Below are 20,473 nucleotides of genomic sequence, written 5' to 3' on the forward strand. Positions count from 1 at the left end.
CCCGCACGTGCGAGACGAGCGTTTGCTTGGCTCACCGTCAAGCGTGACTTTTTATTTATGTATTTATTTTGCCAACTTCGTATCCTCACTATCACCGGCGCGTTATAGGTTGGAAGGCAGCACTGCTCGTGCCACTCAATTGTTAAAAACGCCGCTTGCACAAGAGCCACATCTTAACGGGGCGGGGTTGCCATGTCGGCGCTATTGTATATAACTGCAGGTACCGGTTCTGCTAAGGCCATTAGAACTCAGCCATGCTTGGTGCGTCGACAGAAGAAACATCAGCTGATTGCTCTTTCCCGGTACAATGTGCCGCAGCGTGAAATTTCCAGCATTACAGGCAGCCAGTTGTCGACTGTTAATCGGATTCTCCAGGTGTATCGTGACGAGGGACGGCTTGAAAATCTACCTCGTGGACACAGACGTCGAGCTACGACAGAGGACCAGGATCTTCGAATTGTGGCATGCGCAGCTGAAGCCTCATTTTTCACATCAAAGGAAATAGTGGACGAACTTGGTGTGGACACTAGCTCGAACACCGTGCGAAGTCGGTTTCACGAAGGAAACCTCCGAAATAGGGTGCCTCCACAAAAACCTTTGCTCTCGGAGGCCAACCGGCGCACACTGCTTTGATTTCCTGAAGGGTATTTGTCATGGACGCCTACGGACTGGAGTTACGTCATGTTCACAGGCAAATTCACATTTTCCTCGCGATGGGTCCAGTGCCATCGCTTATGGAGAACAGAAAACACCAGGTGTGTTCGTTCTCTGATGCGGCTGAGATACCATATTTCCTTCAAACACTTAATCCTTTTGTAAACTAGTTCCAGTTGCTTTCGAAGCCGAAATAAACGGACGGATCACCCCTAATTATTTGGAGTAGGGTGTCATTTTTCCGTAATGGGTGTTTCCACTTGCAAGGTATATGCGAACGCTACCCATTGCACCTAACAGTTTTTTTCTTTCGTGGGTTCGAGCCACGGTTCGAGCCACGTAACCTCGAGCGTGTTGTCAGTAGTGGCCGGAGAGCTGTCAGCGTCTGGGCAGCCCTTTCTAAGGATGGCCTAGGCCCACTCATCCGCCTAGAAAGCCAATTCACCGCCCAAGTGTATCGCTGGGTCATTGAGGACGTTATCGTTCCCTACGCCCTTGAAGGCCCATTCTCAGATGCTTATTTTACCTGCAACGTGATCGCAGCCCAATACGCATGATCCGATCAGTAAGGAAACTGACAGAAAAACTGGGCGTGATGCTGCTTGATTGCCCCGCTCAAGGTGCCAACTTGAACCCATGTGGGTCGCAATGAAAAAGGCTCTCTCTCACTGATCGCTACAGAGGGACTCGCAGGCTGCATTGCGGGAAGCTGTTCAAGAAGAGGAACTCTGCGGCTCTTCAAAAACTTGCCCTGAAGAATGTCGCCAGTCGCTGCGGCCCGAGGAGATTTCACAAAATGTTAGAGCCCTGTCAACAATTCTACATCTGAAACGGAAAGCTCTTAAATATGAGCGAATTAGTTGTACCACAAGTTTACTTTTCATTTCATAAAGCTCGTGAGAGAGTCTTCATTTGGAAATAAGTGCGTTTCCTTTGTTGTTATTTTTCCCCTGCTATATTTCTTGCAGCTGGAATCTACGCCAGATCAGCATCTTCTAGCATACTTCACAGGTTTCATAGTGTCGCGTGTGAATAAAGAAAACGGTGTTAATCACGCGAAATTGTTATGCGCTGGCTTTTCAATATCTTTTTTTCTCTGATACTTGAGACACGTTCGAGAAGAGAATGTCGCTGGAACGCTTCTATTATCGAAGCGAACGTCGATAACGATACAATTGAGTGGCATGACCAGTGCTGCCTTCCAGCAGTTAAAGTGCCGGTGATAGCGAGGAGACCGTGGGGGCAAAAATAAATACATAAAAAGCCACGCTTAATAGCGAGCAAAACAAACGCTCGTTTCGCACGCGCGGGCTGCCTTCATCATCATCATCATCATCATCATCATCATCATCATCATCAAAACATTTATTGGTCTCTGCAGGGCTGCCTTTAGGCAACACCACGTGGCACGAACAGCTGCTATGACGGGAATTTCAGCGTCGCGCCGGTGCGGCGGCTTGATACAGCTAGATCACAGGAGACTACGGTCGAACATATGGCAGTGGGACACGTACTCTTTCACTGGCCGCCTGAATTGAGCATGGCCAGCAGGTAGCGCTGATTGTGCTATCGGCCACGCGCTCCACTGTTCCTGTTTCATTTGTCCACGATTGTACATCCATTTCGCGCCTCTTCAGCGATCCTTTCCAAGTTTTTGCTTCTACAATAACCGTGTCCCGTATATTTTATTCGGGCCTATACATTGATGCGGCGGATTCACTTCTTTTGAGCTCACCTTCGGAACGTTTCGCGCTCCTACTGCCTTTATAAAGAGTGGAGCCATACACGTGCTCTTGTCTTGAGGACATGCCAGGATCATTTTTTTCAAGCGTTATTCTTGCAGTATTATGATTTCTTTCGTAGATACTTTGTGCGTATACCTTGAAGCCCAAGAGAAAGATGCTTTTTGGGGCGCAGGCTCGTGTTCGTGCTATGTTGAAGCAAAATGGTCAATTTTACTAAACGGAGCACATCTGCCACTCACTTTGTTCGATGTTCATTATAAGCTTGCAGTTCAATTGGGAACAAGCGCCTCTGGTTTTCGAAAGCGAATTAATTGAGCACCATCACTGATGATCTGCGTGCTTCTTCGCCAATTCGAAGAGGGACTTCCTGGTGGACTTATATAAAGGACACAAATTGTTGACTTCGAGGTATACCACTTGACCGAGCAGGACGATGAGCAAAACGAGACCAAGGTGAAAGCGGGAGCCAACGTTCCGACAAGTGGACTTGTGGAAACATTGGCTACTGCTTTCACCCTGTTCTCGTTTTGCTCATCGTCTTGAATTTCCATCTCCAGCCTTCCCCCCCGTTTTGACCGAGCAGGCTCATTCGACTACTAAGTAGAGGCCGTCCCTCTTCCACGTACTGTCATAATTCTTCACTTCTTTACAGCGAAGCTGTTAAGGGCTACTTACCCCAGGATCGCGTCCGTGTGTTAACGCAAAAATGTCATCATCAGGATTGGCTCCAGCATCGTCGTCTCCTTCCACAGCTGGCTCGTTGGCGCCCCTCAGTGCTACCGCGCGAACGCCACGTGCCACGGCTCCCGCGTTCGTCGTCGTCATTAATTAACACAAAGACGTAGCCAATTTACAGCGAATTACAGCGAAGCTTTTATGGGCTAGTTTACCCAGCATCGCTTCCGTGCGTAGACATGAAACTCCCATGCGTAGACCAATCCCGAAGATAGTGCAATGCCGGCCAGAACCCACGGCAGAGGTGACGCAGGCGTTAAGCACTCCCCATACGTGGGCCAATGCCGAAGATAGTGCAATGCCGGGAAAACCCGCGGTGGAAGTGCAGTTCGCCATTAAAGGGACACTAAAGGCAAATACTAAGTCAACGGGGACTGTTTAAATACCATTGCTGAAACCTCGCAATGCTTGTTTAGTACCAAGAAAAGACATAGTTTACGAGAAAATTGCATCTGATGGGTCCGAATACATTTTTCGTAATTCAAATATGCCGCCACACAACCGGGGGAGTGGTGACGTTGTATGTGCCATCACCACCCTATGCTGCCGTCGGTGAGTAAAACGGCCCCCGACAGACGGCGATACCGAGCCAAGACAGAGTGGTGGACTCGCCGCTGCGGCTGCTTTTTGGTCAAGTGGCGTAGACCGTTCGGGCATCTCGCGGCATCACATGGAAGTTGAATTCTCTGCTACTTGCACTTTGTGCGGGTTTCACGAGCCAGCAAAACCAGCACAGCACTAGCCATACCGGAACCACTGAAACGGGAACGAGTTGGCGGTGCGGAGTCGAGCGAATGCGAAACCTTTCTACCGACCGCATCGTTGCCAAGGGTAATTCAATGAGTTCTTTTTTCTAAATGTGATATAGAATTGAACATATGTAACATTTTATTTCCTCTTTTAATACGATACAAGGATGTCTTTTGCAACGAGTGGTTGAGACTAGTGACAGAAGTGAACTGAGGAGTGGCTCGTCATGGGGTACTTGAATTTCCCAGGGGAGTCTCTAATGTTCTGCATATACCTCAATTTCCCGATTATGAATGCTCTGTTTGCGATAGGATTGACACCTTAGAGATTTTCGAGCACTAATCACCTTACCTTCATGTAATGTTTGCCTTTAGTGTCCCTTTAAAGGGGCCACATACACAGCTTCGCTGGTAATCCTTCACGGAGTGGAAGGGCACTGAGTTTTTTGTTTTTGTTTACCGTAGCAGACATACTTATTATAAAATTTGCGCAACAACATTTTCTTGAAAGCAAGAGCAAAATGTGCAGTTAAGTGAAGCTAACGTGCTTGACGTGGAGCTTCAGTAATTTACGGCATCTAGCATCGGCAGCAACATTTCTCTTGCACCTACGTCGTCCTGCGAGTACGCAGTATATCGCTATACGCATTCGACGTAGCTTTCCATGCAACTGCATATCATAATGAGCACTAATAAAGACGGACAGGGGAAGAGAACACGAAACGGCTTTGTGCTCTCTTCCCCTGGCCTCGTCTTTTGTAGCGGTCAATATGATATGCATTAAACACCAACTAGGCCGACCTCAAGTTCATCCCTCCGTACTACGTGAGTCAGACACGTTGCTTGCATTCCAAACCAATAGAGTAAAGGCAATTGTCGCGTGCACATAAGCTACTCATAAATCTTGGAAAGGTACAGCATTACAGCTCTGCCCTTTGCAAAAGAACGTTAAGAAATAGAAAAATGAAGTCATTAAATCGGCTTCCAAGAATAAATAGATATATAACGTATGTAATAATGAGCTAAGTCATTTGTATAACTGTATTGTATATTGTTAAATTTTTGTGAGCATGAGGCCGCTGGTGCAGTTCCTGGCTGGGACATGCGCATGTTGATGAAGCCGATATGCAAAGTACGCTCGCTTGCTTAAGCTTGGTGCTTGTTACAGAACGTCAGGTAATGCAAATTATTCTATAACCCTTTTCAACATCTCTATAAACCCCAGTGTTGTTTTACGAAGTTAAACTGCATAAAAGAATCTGCCAGTTTACCTCTCTTTGACCTGACAATTCTATGAAGAGAAAACCAAGTTTCCTGTGTCCAAATATATATAATCGTTCAACGAGATCATTAAAATTTGGCATGCAAGGCTGAACAAAGCGCTCATCGTTCACAGTGCAGGTAATGGTTTTCGTTTCGCGATGTTTAATTCTCATGAGCAACGAACTAGGCTGTCATGAAAACGCACCTTCTTGCAGTGATTATCTGCTTGGTTTATTCCCCTATTGGCTGGCTTCTTGATAACCATGGTCATTTATTAACAAAATGCTTGCATCTGTTAGCTGCATGGATAACTAATGTGCCTGCTTATAGACCAAGCTATTATGAAGGCTAATGGTGTTCGGTGGCATACTGCCACTGTCTTCATTTTTAAACAGCGGCGAACTCGTTTTAATCGCGCCATGTCATCCGAACCATTTTTATACGGTTAACTGCATTGCCACCAGAAATCGACGTGCGATGTCGGTTCCAGTAACATTATTCACTCATAAACGTATGCCAAAGTGGTCGCCGTCTGCGAAAGCCTTCGACAACAATGCGGAATTGAACATCGGGGGTCCTTCATTTTTTCTCCGCGTTAAATGCACAGGCCGTACGCGCTGAAATTAAGACCGCGAGAGCTGGGCTAGTGCAGTTTGCAGCTTTTCAGCTGTGTTGTACAAGTTGGCGGGCATTAAGCGAATGTTCAGCGTTCTTTTTTTCTTCCGGGAACGCTTAGTCGTAGGGTAAATCGTTGAAGGACGAAAGGTGACGCCCGCCTGCTTCTTACAAGTGTTCATGCCGCCCACGGTGTAACGAGTGTTTCCACCTCGGCTAATCACCGAGAGCGCTGGAAAATTGTTCTCAACCGAAATGCGAAGCGATGTGAAAACTTTTTTTCTCCCGTGCATCTAGTGAACCACCACACCACAGAAATATATTCTATGGTAATTTTTGTGATGGAGCAGGAGCACGGCTCCTCTCCCTTCTCATGGCCCCACCTACTGAATCATGAAATACCCAAAATAAATTTTTAAAAAGCGGCCTATTTTAGAAAGCTAGAAAGCTCTACTCACACTGTGGTGCCTAAATTGTGTGTTTTTCTGCAAATAATAAAGGCCAAATAGCTTTCTTAATTTGCGTAATCTATAACAATATGTATTCAAAGTTAATTTTCGTTGACGAATGGCGAACGTTATAAAAATTAAAAAACTTAACCCCGGAGTTTATTTGGAACAGCACCTGCAAGCATCACTGCACTTTTCCGAAATTCACCTCTTCATTTTTTGCCTATTTTTCAACTCCCTGCCCTTCCTGCATTTTTTTCTTTCTATATACATTTCCATCTTCTTTAAAAATGAATTATCAATTTCTGTGTGTGCATTGCGTTGAATGAACTGTTTACTTCAATATGGACTTGCGTCAACCTCCTAATAATCAACGTAATTAGTTAATCTGAGAATTCCACTTCGTGGCCTCACCATAAAACCATAAACACCATAAAAACCACCATAAACAGCGTTGCAGCTCATTTATAAGCCATAACATGTTCGAATTTCATGTTTTAAGCGAGCGAGTGAGTCCTGATATTATGAATAGAAGTCTTGAGTAAATTGAACAATGGCGTTTTAAGGATCCGGAATTTATTCGTTTACTCATATGTTCTTTGGTGACGACTGCAACATTGGCTGCCATTGACACCAGTGCGATAAGGTCGTGAGAAAATTAGTGTGATCAGTCGAAAATAAAGAAACAGCTGAACATGCACACAAAATTTAAGAGATACATAATTTTCCCTATATTTAACCGTTCAAGGGCTGTCTATAAGCACTAGGCCCACGTGCGTTAAGTTCTTTCGACTGCTCATTTTTATAAACATGGCTGGCAATCAACGCCAGGCTGAAGCTCATTCGTTATTGTGTGCATTAAAGTGACATGAACAGTAACAAGAACACTGGATTTGACATTACCATTCTGAGATTACCATTCCATGTCACAATGAACATATTATTTCATTGTAGGATACAAAAAGAAATATGACAAATCGCGTGCATGTTTTATCGCAGAGTAAAAAATTACAGGTCTTCAAAACTATATTTAAAGTGCGGGAGCGGGTATCATAAGCCGACCATCAGTAATGCACAATGCCCTACAGCACTATAATTGTCTATGCGTTCAGGTGGAAAGAAACTGCTGTTCAAGTTTCATACATTAAGAAACGCACCAAGGTCGTGGTTCTACTAATAGATATCTACTTGCTGCCGCTGTCCCTTAGCTTTATCATGACTTCTAGAAAACTGCTAATTTTCGGTCGTTTTCTGTCTTGACATTTTATTTCGAGACGTAGTGGCCGCAGCGTATACCGCAATACATAAAATTATAGCCCGATAACTGATCTTTTGAATGGGTGTATAACAGCAATAATTGGTGAGACAAATGGAGAATTATGTGAAACATCAAAGAAGCCCATGGAGGAGCATGACTGAAAGAAATAGTTTGCTATGTTAAGTATAAGTACTGAGAGTGGAGCAAAATATGTAAAATATACGAAATATATACCTGGTTTCAGCTTCTCAACTTTTGAAAGTTAGATCACGCGAGAAAACATATTTTCAGGATTTGGTGGCGTCAATACTAGACGTAGTGATGCCCATGCTATGCGGGAAAGCATTATTTTTGCAAACGTGAAAATGGGTAAGTTCTTATTGTACAGGGAGAACGTCTTTAGGCTCACGAAGCAGTGGCTGTCAGGCCAGGGAGCATGCCGAAGCCTCGTCATACTTGTTTACAGCGTTCGGACAGATTTTCTTTGCAAGTAAGGTGGTATGCAGTGCGTTCAACCAGCGCTGGGGCCTCCACACCGTTCAATTACTGTGCATTGCTGCACGCCAATGTGAAGTGTCCCACAATATTGTACAATAATGAAAAAGGGCATCGGCATAGGCGCTGTTCATAATGCAAGTGAAGTCAAGTGTTCGACGAAAACTCGTCTGGCGAAGAAACATATTGATGCCAAATAAGATACGTGCACTCGCCAAGAATAAAAGAAAAATATATTCTTAGCGAGCGCACATTTTTTTTTTTTTTTTGCACCAAAATGGAAGTGTGTAGACAGCTTGTCATGACTTGGTCGAAGTCGGTCTGAAATCGACTACGCGCTCTTGTGCGAGTAAAAACCCCACACGCTTCTAATAATTAGTACATACGCTGTCTAAGCAATCATGGATTAAAGCAACCGACGCTTGGGAAAATGAATATGCTCCTTGATATGAGTCGAACACAATTATCAAAATTGTACGCACTCACGAGCATAGCTTTGTTTTCAGACATTGTTAAAACAGCCTGTACGTCAGATCGGAAAATGGACAAACCGCGATAAGCTTCTGTGTCTTCGTTGCGGCTCTCATTTAAAAATTTTGTTGCCGAGTTAACCAAATGAAAATTTTGCATCTCTCCATTACAAATGTGCTAGGCGCACATGACCTGGAAGCTAGCTTCGACGGTGCTTTCAAGCGTAGTTTCACTTTTCCAGACTGCTCAATATGCGAAAATGTCTAACGCTGACAAATAGTTCAAATTCAGTTTTTCAATTCAGGCGGCGCGTGACATTGCTAGTAGAATTCAAACACAAATGTTTACTATTGCGTAGAAAAACTATTCATCAAATTAAATGATTTTGATAGGCGCGATAACAAAATAGGTAAACATGTACTCATGAATCAATGCGAGTGTATACGTGTAATTCTCATCTGAAAGATTGAAATGAGTACAAACTTCTGCAGGAGTATCTTCAAAAGAAAAAAAAAAGCTTAATTAAAGCAAGGTGTCAATCTTGCTATATGTAGGACTTGCTACTCATGATTGGGCATGTGACATCAGATGAAAAAAAAAAGTTATATAAAAGCAAAACATGAATGAAATATATCAGAGAATCTTAAGACTGATTAGGTGAGTGTATGGGAAACCGTATTATAGTCCCTTTGGTGAAATGTATTTCTCCGTGCGTTCCTTGTCTTCGCGAGCTCTCGCCTGCGTTTTAACTGCGTCTCGGTAAGGACAAATCAAAACGCGCCAAGCGACTCAACGCGCTCGCTTACCCGGCCGCGAGGAGCTCATAACTCCAAGGACCACTCAGTGCCGTTGAATTGGGCCTTAATGCTTCTTGTTTGAGCATTTTGTACACTCATGCGGTTGCGCAACCTCCACCCCGTTGGCTGCGCAGTCACCTGCCCAATGATGCATGCACAGGCACACCTTTAGTCAACCAGAATAGCGAAGCCGTAATCTAACTAATATGCTTTTTAAACCTCCGTTATACCGATCACTTTACGTCTACTTACCTGGACATGACGTGATTGCATGAGTCTGTAAAATATCTGTTTATCCACACTAAAAACATTCTTCTCCAAAGTACATACTAAAGCATTAGCTGTTGAAGCCCGGTTAAGCAGAAGATATATTTTTGCATCTTCGATTAACTCTCGTCTCTGTAATGCTCCGGGAACTACAAAACACTGCTACATTGACAGCAAGGACGCCATCTTGCTTTGGGACTTTCTTGAGAGGATTTCTAAAAAGGATCTTGATGTAAATCCTCATACGCTACGATACCTTATGCCGCCTAAATGTGAAGGTCTGCCTCTTGACAAGGTGCTACTTATGGCATTGTGCAATTTAGGGAAAACGCGCATGCGAAATCGGAATGCAGAAACAATTGTCTTCGCATTCACATTTATTCAGATTATTTCATAACTGAAAAACTATTAGGATCAAAGAGCCTTCCAACCACACCGATATCCATGGTTGATGCGGTGTATCATTTTTGGTCCCTTTTAGAGAACTGTTTACTGTAATAATAATACTTTGAAGTGATAGCCTTGTGCCTGCAGGCGAGGCTATGGCTGTTTAAGCCACTGTGTATATACCTTACGCAAGTACGCATTATATTTCTAACAAATAGCGTGAAAAAAAGACAAAATAAGCCGCCCCGGCGTCGGAGTAATGGGCTCGTCTCCCGCCCTGGAGGCCAGGGTTCGATTCGCACCGAGACCAAAATTTACTAAATTTTCTTTTCAAAGCCAATAATTTAATTTGTTTACAGATACGTGCCTGATAAATTTGACGCCAATCCGAGTATGTTTTGACATGTTTTTACTGTTTGCGCCATCGGCCATCTTTGGTACCATCATTTGGTCACGTCGCCGACTACGACGGATTTTGGCGTAATGGGGCATGTCATTTGTTCGCTTTAGTAAATACCGAAATAAATATAGCCCAGTTCACTGAGAAAAGTCGAAGAATGTCTAAAGTCATGACTGCCGTAAGTGTAACAGCAGGGTCTTGGAGCGTCGGATTCTATCCTCAGGTCTAATCCAAGCCCCCACGAAATTATTACTCCGTGTGTCAAGCGAAGTCATTGCTGTTAAATTGGCGATGACTTAGCAGCGTCAGTGACGTTGCACTCGCTTGATATTAGTAAGTAGTTTTCACACGGAGACAGCGGGGGAGTGAACTGCCCTACCTTAAACAAAAAAAGCTACTGGTTTAAGCGACACGAAGTTTCAAGCGATGAATAGCGTTCTTAACGCAATCGCAAATACGTTTGTACGAAGCTTGTGAAGTCGGAATGATGTTAAACCAGTGTAAAGTTGGAGGTGCTCATATGTGGTTGCATGTTTCCATACCTGTGAAAATTGGTGCGGCTGTGTAGATTGCTATGCGCATCGTATTTGCCGACCAGTGGAAATATTAGAAACACGGATACAGAATTACTAAACCTAGTTACTGAGCTGCAAGCTGCAATTTTTGTAAACGTCACAGCGGGGTAGAAATGCTACAGATGAAGCGTAAGCGTTAAAGCAGAATTGTTACTATACCCAAATGTACTACGTCCCGGATTGCTAGCTCGTTTTCTAGCGTTTCGCTTTTTTCTACTAGTCTACTTTCTTGTGCATTTAGTGTATTTTAGTGCTCATTTTGCTTGTTTGCTTACCGTATTCACTTTGTCAGTCTTTTGGGTTACTGAAGCTCCAGATGTTAAGCGGCGCACATAATGCTATTTCACCCTGATCTTTAACTCATATGGTTAATAGCAGTCAATTACGTACGCAGTTTGTTCTGTTTCGGCAGCTTTATCTTACTCTCTTTAGGTTCTCACGCCCCTTTCCTCCGTGCAGGTTACCAAGCCGGTTTTATAGCTATGGTTGACCTCCTTGTCTTTATATACATCCTTTCTGTCTCTCTTAATTTCTTGGAATTACCTCATGGCTTATCTCTTCATTTACACTATTGTACATCTATCTTCCTCCTTAACTTTGTGCATAGATCTCACAGCAATATGATAGGGCTGATCGTAAGATACTAGGAAGCTAGCTTCCTTGTTGTACGACTGTGCTAAAAATAATATTGTTACATTTCTTCTGATATAAGGAGAGGCAACTTTCTGTTCGCCTTCGTAAACTAGAAAAGGGGAAGCAGAGAACTGGCACTACTGCGTTCGCGGACTATAATTAATTTTTTTGTCTACTAAGCGTAACTTTTGTTCGGCCGGAAAGCACGTACCTTGTTGTAAACGTCGCGAGATTGCATGATATCTATGCTTTCCTGTAGCGTCCCATTTTCTCGGTGACTATGCGTTACTGTTTTGTTTTTTTAAGCAAGCCACGACGCACCACTGCGGAGGGCTGTCCACTTACTAATGGTTCTCGCTTCGCTGCTCCGCGACAGGCACGTGCTCGCCTTGGCGTTCCGGGGAAAACGGAAAAGACTGCAGAACACGCGTCTTGAAGCGAGCAGGTGCTCTCTTGCGACGATACAATGTACAGCCCGCCAGTCTAGCTTTTCGTTTCTGTTCCGCCTCAAGATCATGCTGACCATCTATTTTTATTCTCCTGTACAAAACCGGTGCTTCCCAAACCGAGTTCATCCGGCGCATCCTTGGTATATTGCGAGCGCCTCCTTTTCTAAGTGTATATATAGAATACCCTTAATGTCCCCTTTTTCTGTTGTTCGTGTGTTACTTTGCTCCCACTGTTCTTTTAACGACGCTATTGATTGCTGCAGTGCTATATCATTCAGATTAACAGATCATTGATAAATGCGTTGCGAAATACTTTCAATACCTTATACTAGTGGCGTAATGAGAATGGGGGCGAAATGAGAATACACCCGTGTACTTAGACTTAGGTGTACGTTAAAGAACCTCAGGTGGTGCAAATTTCCGGACGGCCCCACTACGGCGTGCCTCATAATCAGGTCGTGGTTTTCGATAGGTGAAACCCCGTAATTTTATACGTCATACCAGAGAGATCTGCTCACTATGACTTGTAACGTGACATGGGAAAACTTAAATGGCGTGTGTTTCGACGGGTGCTCACTTGGTGGCGAGAGAGAGAGAGAGTGAACTTTAATGAGCACCAGCAGTTCGGTCGGCTGGGCCTAGGCCTCCCACAATGGGACGTCGAGGTCTTGCCTCTGCGCCGCTTCGTAGGCCTGCTGGGTCACCCAGAGTTGGTCGTCGAGATGGGAGCTGCGCAGGGCGGCGTGCCATCCCGACGAGAGGGTCACGGGATTAAGGTCTGGGTATTGTTGTTTGCACTCCCATAGCATGTGGGGGAGTGTTGCCGGTTCAGTTTTACAGACCTTGCACGTCTGGCTCGGGTAGATGTTGGGGTATATAGTGTGATGACATTGTTTTTTTTTTATTTTTTCATATCCAATTCTATATACTAATCAATTTCGAGATACACAAGGAGAAGCTACGGCTGCAATTTGAGAACCTTTTGGAGTTCTCTTCCAACAGACAGCTTCTCCTCCAGAAAAAATGAACTATACGTCGGCTCACAAAGAGGTTCAATGTTCGGAAAAATTATGTCTCTACTGGAACCCATCAGCTGCTGATTTTGGTGGCCGGATATTGGTCACGAGAAAAGCACCAACTGTGTAATCGAGAGAGAAGCGTTGAATAATAATATTACGGGTGCTATTGGTAAATTTTGAAGAACCTGCTATGAGCCTGTTCCGCTAGAATGTCTTCAATAATATACGCGACTATCAACGATGAGAGTTCGAGATGTATTGGGAGCATGTCTGGATTGTCGGCTTCTACACTAAAATTCAATGTTAGGTTTTATGCCGGGGTCGCTTACAGTGCATTTTATGACGTGATCCTGCAAAATAGGCAGCAGAAGGGCAGGGCAAGGCAATAACAATAAAAAAGTCACGAGTAAGACAAGTAAAAAACAGATGGAGAAATGAAAAACAGAAATAAATTCTCACGTAACTAAGACATCTTCTGAACTGGCTTTATTTCTGGCATTTTCAAACATCTATTGATTGGCCGCGTCTAACAAAAGTCACAGCAGCGTCTGCCTTGCTTTGACAACGTATTGTTCAGCGATTTCCAGAGGTATAGCTTCGCTTACGGTGATATATGACTGAGGAACAAAATTAACTTCGCCTTCACGTCTCACTTGTGCAGCCAAATAGATGAAGGATCGCAAAATCAAATTTGTAAATGCCTCCTGGCACTAGTCAGACCACAAACAACTTTACTCTCTCAGCTCATACCGGTGAAGGCCCAGCCACAACATTTCCAACTTCGCAAGACAAACACCAATCACTGAATTAGGAGCTGGTGCCGAAGGGTGACACATAAGGTGACACCCCACGAAACGTTTAGAGGTTAAATTTTGTGATTTACTTTCACCTACACCACTCCCTTTTCTGTAACGTCATCGATTCGACATTAAAAATGGAAGATTTTCGTCGTCACTACAACGATGGCTGCGAGTCGCTTTTATCTATATTTCACTGTAGCTGCCATCTAGGAAAGGGAAACAATACGCTTCGATTATGAGGCCAGACGGAACGGCCCATCGATCGCTCCGCCAATTCGAGCTAGCGGAGCTAGTAATAGCGCATGAAGCCAAACCAGCAAGCGTTTTTTTTTCTTTCTCACGGCGCTCTTAAGTCGACACTGCCAGAAAGAAGCCGCAGGTGTACACTCATCCACCTGCTTTTTTTTTGTTTTTTTGCTGTCGGTAGCCGATGGCAGCTAACTGCTGCGCCATGGGAGGCTGGCACTATACTATTTTTAGGAGAGACGTTCGACCCGCGAGAGGCTTCTATATTGCCGCGTGGCGTATGTGGTAGCATAAACGTCGTTATTGAAATATTGTACTGGGTACCTGCCGGCGGCTGCACCACCTAGAGTGTAGAACCCAAAGAAGTAACAAGCCAAGTCATGTCTCGCTCTTTATTTCGTAGAAGTATTGTCCTGCGGCTTTTCGCCTACCCGAGCGTTTCGGTTGAGAAAGTGGCGGGCCGTCATTGTCTTAAGAAGCGGTTGAGCTGCTTCGAGTTATACAAGTGGCAGTTCTCAGCAGTCGATATCGTGCTGTGGTTAGGTGGTTCAGCAACAAACGAAGCGGCGCCAATGGAAGAACATTTTTTACGCTTCAAGTAATTCAAAAGGTAGCATCGAAAGCCTATCGGCTGCAGGTCAGTCACGTTCGCGAAGACCAAATCAACGCAGGTGCCCCTAATCGCATGTGGCTGCTTGCTCTACGCATTGCTAAAGCATGTTAATCCAAACTTCGCGCGCACGTACTGTACAATCCAGTTATCGCGTAAATTCTTGATGAGATCCGCGACAATTACAACAGGACCTCTTCTGTAGCATGCGACGGCGGGCCCGTTCCCGCGCAAGCTCTTGCTTGCGCTCACGTCGGGCAGCTTCTTCTTCCGGAGTGTAAGCAGTCTTCGCCATTCTCGAGGAGCGAAGGCGAAGCAAGAATTGGCTTTTGTTTATACCTCACTGAGCCTCTCGATGACCTACTTTATTATTTATCAGTACTGTAAGCCTTGAAAGCCTCATACATGAGCTGACGTACAAACAGTACAGGCGTAGCGTTTTGTCCTACAGGGGATGCATCAAGCCCATAAGGAAAATGCAATGGTTTCAGCCGACAGGCCATGCAAGTAAAACGTAAATACATGGAAACAAAAACAAAATATACAATGGGTACGCCATGTAAAGTGCAAGAAGCAGTTATTACAGAAAAGAAAATTACAATATGTGTGCCATGTAATGTACTAACGGTATCGAATACAACGAATATTAACATGTGCATCCAATGAACAAACGTGTGCAACAACCGATCGCAAAAAGCTATGAAAGAACATACGGAGACCGGCGCATGCGCAAGAACTTGCGCCATGGAAATTCGTCAATGATAAGTTTTTGAATAACGCTTGGCCAAGGCGACAACAATGCGTTCATCATTCTGATAACGACTCCAGGTGCAATTCGACGGCCGACATGAATGAGTGCACAGATTGCGAACAAACATTGTCATTTGGAAGGGAATTCCAAAGCTTTACTGTTGAAGGAAAAAAAAATAGCGTTTTAGTGCGTTACAACGCGAAAAGGAATGGGCCAATATATTTAGCATGGTTAGTTCTACTCGAGGGACGCCCGGGCGGCGCTAAGTACTCGGATTTTGTTAAGTTTATGAGCTCATAGTAAAGAAGATAAAGAAACTTCAAATAGGCCAACTTCTTTCATCCAGCAACTGTTGGTATGCCTGCTTGGGTTCGAGGCGCAGTTACACTGTCATAGCTTTATTACTTTGTGTATATGAACCGGAGCGCCCAGGTTTGAATTTTTTCTAATGCCAAGTTTAAATATTTTTGATGCGGGTTCTGTACCATGCTCCCATTATCTAATATCGGCCTAAGCAGAGTCTTGTAAGCAGTTACTTTTACCGAGGTGGGGCTGTTGCTGGGTTTCTGCGTAAAAAGCCGAGTTGTGTGAGCGCGCGTGCGCAAATGTTATTGATATGTACGTCGCACTTTAATGATCGTGTTATCGTGGCACCAAGGTACTTGACTGAGTCAACTCGCTCTACAGAAGTATTCATTAACTTATGTGGGAAATTTAAGGGCTCTCTTTTACTAGGTACAGTCATACGCATAGTTTTCTTTGTGTAAGTTTGCGTGCCCCATGTTTTGCACCAGGTAACGGTGTTTTCTAAAGACTTGTCAAGCTTTGTCTCTTCATCGATTATTTTAACGTGTATATAAATGATGCATTCGTCCGCAAAAGACTTTATTGTAACCCCTGATTCTATACAGGTATAGATGTCGTTAATATACGTCATAAACAGAGTTGGCCGCAGAACCGATCCCTGTGGCACGCCAGAAAGAACATCTACATGATCTGATTCAGCAATATTTACGCAAACAAACTGGGACCGATACGAGAGATATGCTTCAATTCATAAAAAAAAATATTTGAGATAATACCAATTGATTTGAGTTTGAAGATTAGTAAAGCATGGAGAACGCGGTCAAAAGCCTTCGACAAATCGATAAAAGTTTTTCCAGCGTGCAGTCTCGAATCGATTATGGTAGCGAAGTCATGTTTAATTTCTATAGCGCTGCAACACGATAGCGCATGAGCGCAGTCCCGTGGTTTTATTTCGTATTTCGCGGGATATTGTGAAACACCGAAAAAGATCACCGGGCAGCATGTACGTTGCCACAAAAATAAAAATCGGTCGTTTCTGACCACGATCAAGGTCGCGGGTTCAATCCCCACCTCGGCGGCCGCATTGCGTTGCAGGTCTCGGGGGGTCAAAATTATTGCAGACTGTGGCGTCCCTCATAATGCGATTGTAACCTTGGCGCGTGAAACCTCGCAATGTATTATTTTTTCACCTGATGGTTTCATACTAACATGAAAAATTCAGTCTATTGCATACGATACATACTGACCAGATACGACATCACGAAAATGTACCAACGAGCCAGAAGAACATTGCCACCATCACACAAATGCCTAAACAGGGCACCAACAGTGGCTCTACGCCAACTACAAGCAAATACCTTCCAGAACCCGTACAAAGCAGACACATGTAAGATATGCAAACAAGACACAGCTACATTCAAACACATTCGATGGGAATGTAACGCCCAACGACACACTAAAAAAAAGGAAAGCGAAATGAACACCGTGACCTTATTCTTGAGGTGGGTCGGCGTTCTGCGCAGCTCCAAGTTCGGCGTAAACTCTTGGCCGTCCAGCAGGCCCGCCAGGTGGCACTGAGACAAGATCTTGACGTCCCGTCATGGGAGACCTGAGCCCGAGTCGGAAAAAACCTGCCGCACAGTTCAGTAAAGTCATTACCAACCAATTAGATACCCTTCTGCACCACTTGCGACTAATGTGGCTTACGCATCTCGCTATTAGTACTGCACGATGAAGACATATTACTGCCCCTGTTGTGACACCCCCCCCCCGCCTCGCCTCCCCCCCCCCCCCTCCAGGTGCTTCTGGGGAGCACTTTCTCATAAACTGTCCACGATACAATCAAGAGCAAGTTAATTGGCGTGATAATTTGTGCCACTTGTAATCGTAACTTTTCTGTAACCAAAATACTTTGCCTATTGCCATGTGCCACTAAACATACAATTGCTTTTGGAGACCTACGGGTTTCCTCGGGGACGGCAAGCTAAGTAAGTAGGCTATTTTATAGGTTCTTGTGAACTCTTCCTACATTGCGTGTTTGATTTCAGGACTACCTTAAGAATGAGATTCGGTCTTGCGCGTACAATAGTGTTTTATAACATAGTGGATATGAAATTTTGTTACTTAAGGCAAGTGCATACAGGTAGCTGCTGGTTAGCTTTATTTTTTCTCTTGCTTCAACACTTTTATTCGAATGAGGTGTGTGTGCTATATGCAGAAAGGCGTAGCCTCAGTTTCTGACCCCTGTGTCAGGATAGCGTAAGTGTAAATTGACATTTGCACCCATATTATATTCTATTGACACAGGCTTATCACCGGAGGTTTTCGGAAAAGGTTCGCTCATTTACCAGCGATGGTGCAGACGTGTCACTAATGGAAGCCGCCTTGTTCTTATTAATCATGAATACTTCGCATAATTCTCGTTCAGCATCTCTTAACCGTTACCCAGAATTCTCAGTTGCAGACCTTGCCCAAAACATAGGTTGAGGGTTAGCATCTGTCCTGGATTTGCCTGTGTGTTCTCGTTAAAAAATGTGGCTTGTATAAAGCCGCATTCTTTTAAATGCGCAACCTGTAAGTATAGAGAAACGTCTAATATCACGCAGCAAAATTCGTACTCAAATAAAGAAGTGGCTTCTCGAAAGGATGGGAAGTGAACGTCAATGACTTTCCGCTTCGTGAAGGAAGACATTTCGTCGTGGTAGCTATAGGCAAATGTAAGGCTGAGCGAAGCAGTGCCATGGAATTTTTGAGTTAATAACTGCGTAAACGGAGCAGCTTGCGCAGATGAGGTGGTGGGTGAATTAAAAGCAATCCTAAAGAATTAAGGAAGGGGGCATAGAAACAGTGCCCTCGTGTTCTCTACGTCCGTTTTTTACCAATACTCATTCTTTCGTAGGGACTTCTATAGTTAAACGCAGCAGCAAATTCACAAACAGCGTTGAGGGGTGAAATTTTGGTGCGGCCACGCGATTTGTTCAAGGGTGAAAAAAATTTATTGGGAGCATAACACTCAGCATTATCAAACCAGCTCTTTTTCGCGCTCCGTATGAAATGAATGAAGTGGAGTTTACAATATATACAGTGCAGTTGGCTTCCCTTCCTTAAGCAGTGAGATGTCGGTTGGCATGGTTCGCTCTTTTTTCCTTCTAGAAACTTCAGAATTCTCAAAGAGACTTGTTGAGCCAGTTCGTATATAGTTCGCTTAGAAAGAGATAGTATGCCACTCAAACGACGACTGCGAGAAAGAATACACATGGACTGGCGCAATGCTTCAATAAATTTTACTTCAGTCAGAAGCTGTCAACTTAAGCAAGAGAGCACACATGCGCATTGAGGCAGCCCACCATCAATCAAAAAAATTCCGGATGAAATACGAGTATGTACGAAAAAACTGCGTCCCTGCTTCATGCCACGTAGGTAACCCTCCCGCTACTAAACAAATCAATTGGAGGCGCTAATAGAACGCTTACGTCGGCCGTCTTGCAGGAGAAAGTATTTGGTTCTTGTAAGAATCTTGATCTCTCGAGGTCGTGGAGCGGGTATTCATGTGCGAATATGTGCAAGTACGTCACTACGCAATGCCGTCTTTTGTATAAAAATCACGCTGTCTTACGTGGTCACTACCGCAGCTTCTAGCTTGCTCTCTTGCCACAACACATCGAAAATTTGCATACAACCTGTCCAGAATTTTACATACGCATGAGCGAGCTTCTTGTAGAAACCACTAGTTATTTCGTTTTCTGAGAAAACATTGTCGGGCAAGGCCGAAGAAGTTCATAGACACATTGTACCTGCTCGCTATTTTATTGATATTGTGAAAAGTGTAATGCATATAGTAAGGCACCAATTTGGACTTACTCCTGCTACATCTCTATAGGTTGAGGCTGCATCTGCACAGGTAGATAAGTTCAAAGCTCTCAGACCCACTAAATGCGGACAAGTTACAGGTCGGAATACTTCTGTGTACTGTGCATAGCTTCGAGTTTGTGTCACGAGTGTTGGCGCTTCTATCTTTAAACCTCTTCTCGAAGCTGACTGTATCGTGTTCCTGTGCTCTAATAAATAGTTTGTCATGAATCTCTCCTCAGTTGCTGAAAAGTTCTTCACCGAACAACTATTCTGTAAACATTTCCACTTTACATCTACAATAACTCCATAAATATGCAGACTTACAATAGAAATATAAATACCAACTCCTTCAACATATATATTTCTGTTGAAGCATATAGGTTGATAGAGCTGGCGACGAGAAGTGGCGTGTTGGCACTGTTTCTTTGTTTCTTCAATAGCTAGCGTCGAGAGTCGAGAGTCACTGCGTCGCAGGGTAAGACTAACTGATGCAGGAATCGATAGGAACGTCAGGGATGCTTGTCGCATCAAGATGTAAAAGTCAGATGCCCGGATGGAAGTACAAATTTTGCTCTAAGCGTGTGCAAAACCGGCAATCTCTAATATTTCTTTTTACACCTGAAATTTAGAGCTCACCTGGGATTAAGGACTGAGGCGTGCATGAGGCAAAGTAAGAAGCGGACGTGGGTGCGGGAGGGGACATTAGCGTGATAATTACGGCCCAGGCGCTAATTGATCCAGGCACGCCAGCTCAGCTTGAAACCAAATAGCTCTTGGGCGTGGGCGTCATGCGAGCAGAAAACCGGTGCAGCCCCGGACCTACGACGCTACCACGCAAGTGCCATTAGCTGCAGAGCCCGTCCATTGAAAGTACACAAGTGTATTATCGAGATTTATCAAGCTAGTTTGTAAGGGCCTGCAACGTTACCACAAGCTCGACAATTTAC

This window comes from Dermacentor andersoni, chromosome 5 (assembly GCF_023375885.2).
Source record: "Dermacentor andersoni chromosome 5, qqDerAnde1_hic_scaffold, whole genome shotgun sequence".
NCBI classification, from domain to species: Eukaryota; Metazoa; Arthropoda; class Arachnida; order Ixodida; family Ixodidae; genus Dermacentor; species Dermacentor andersoni.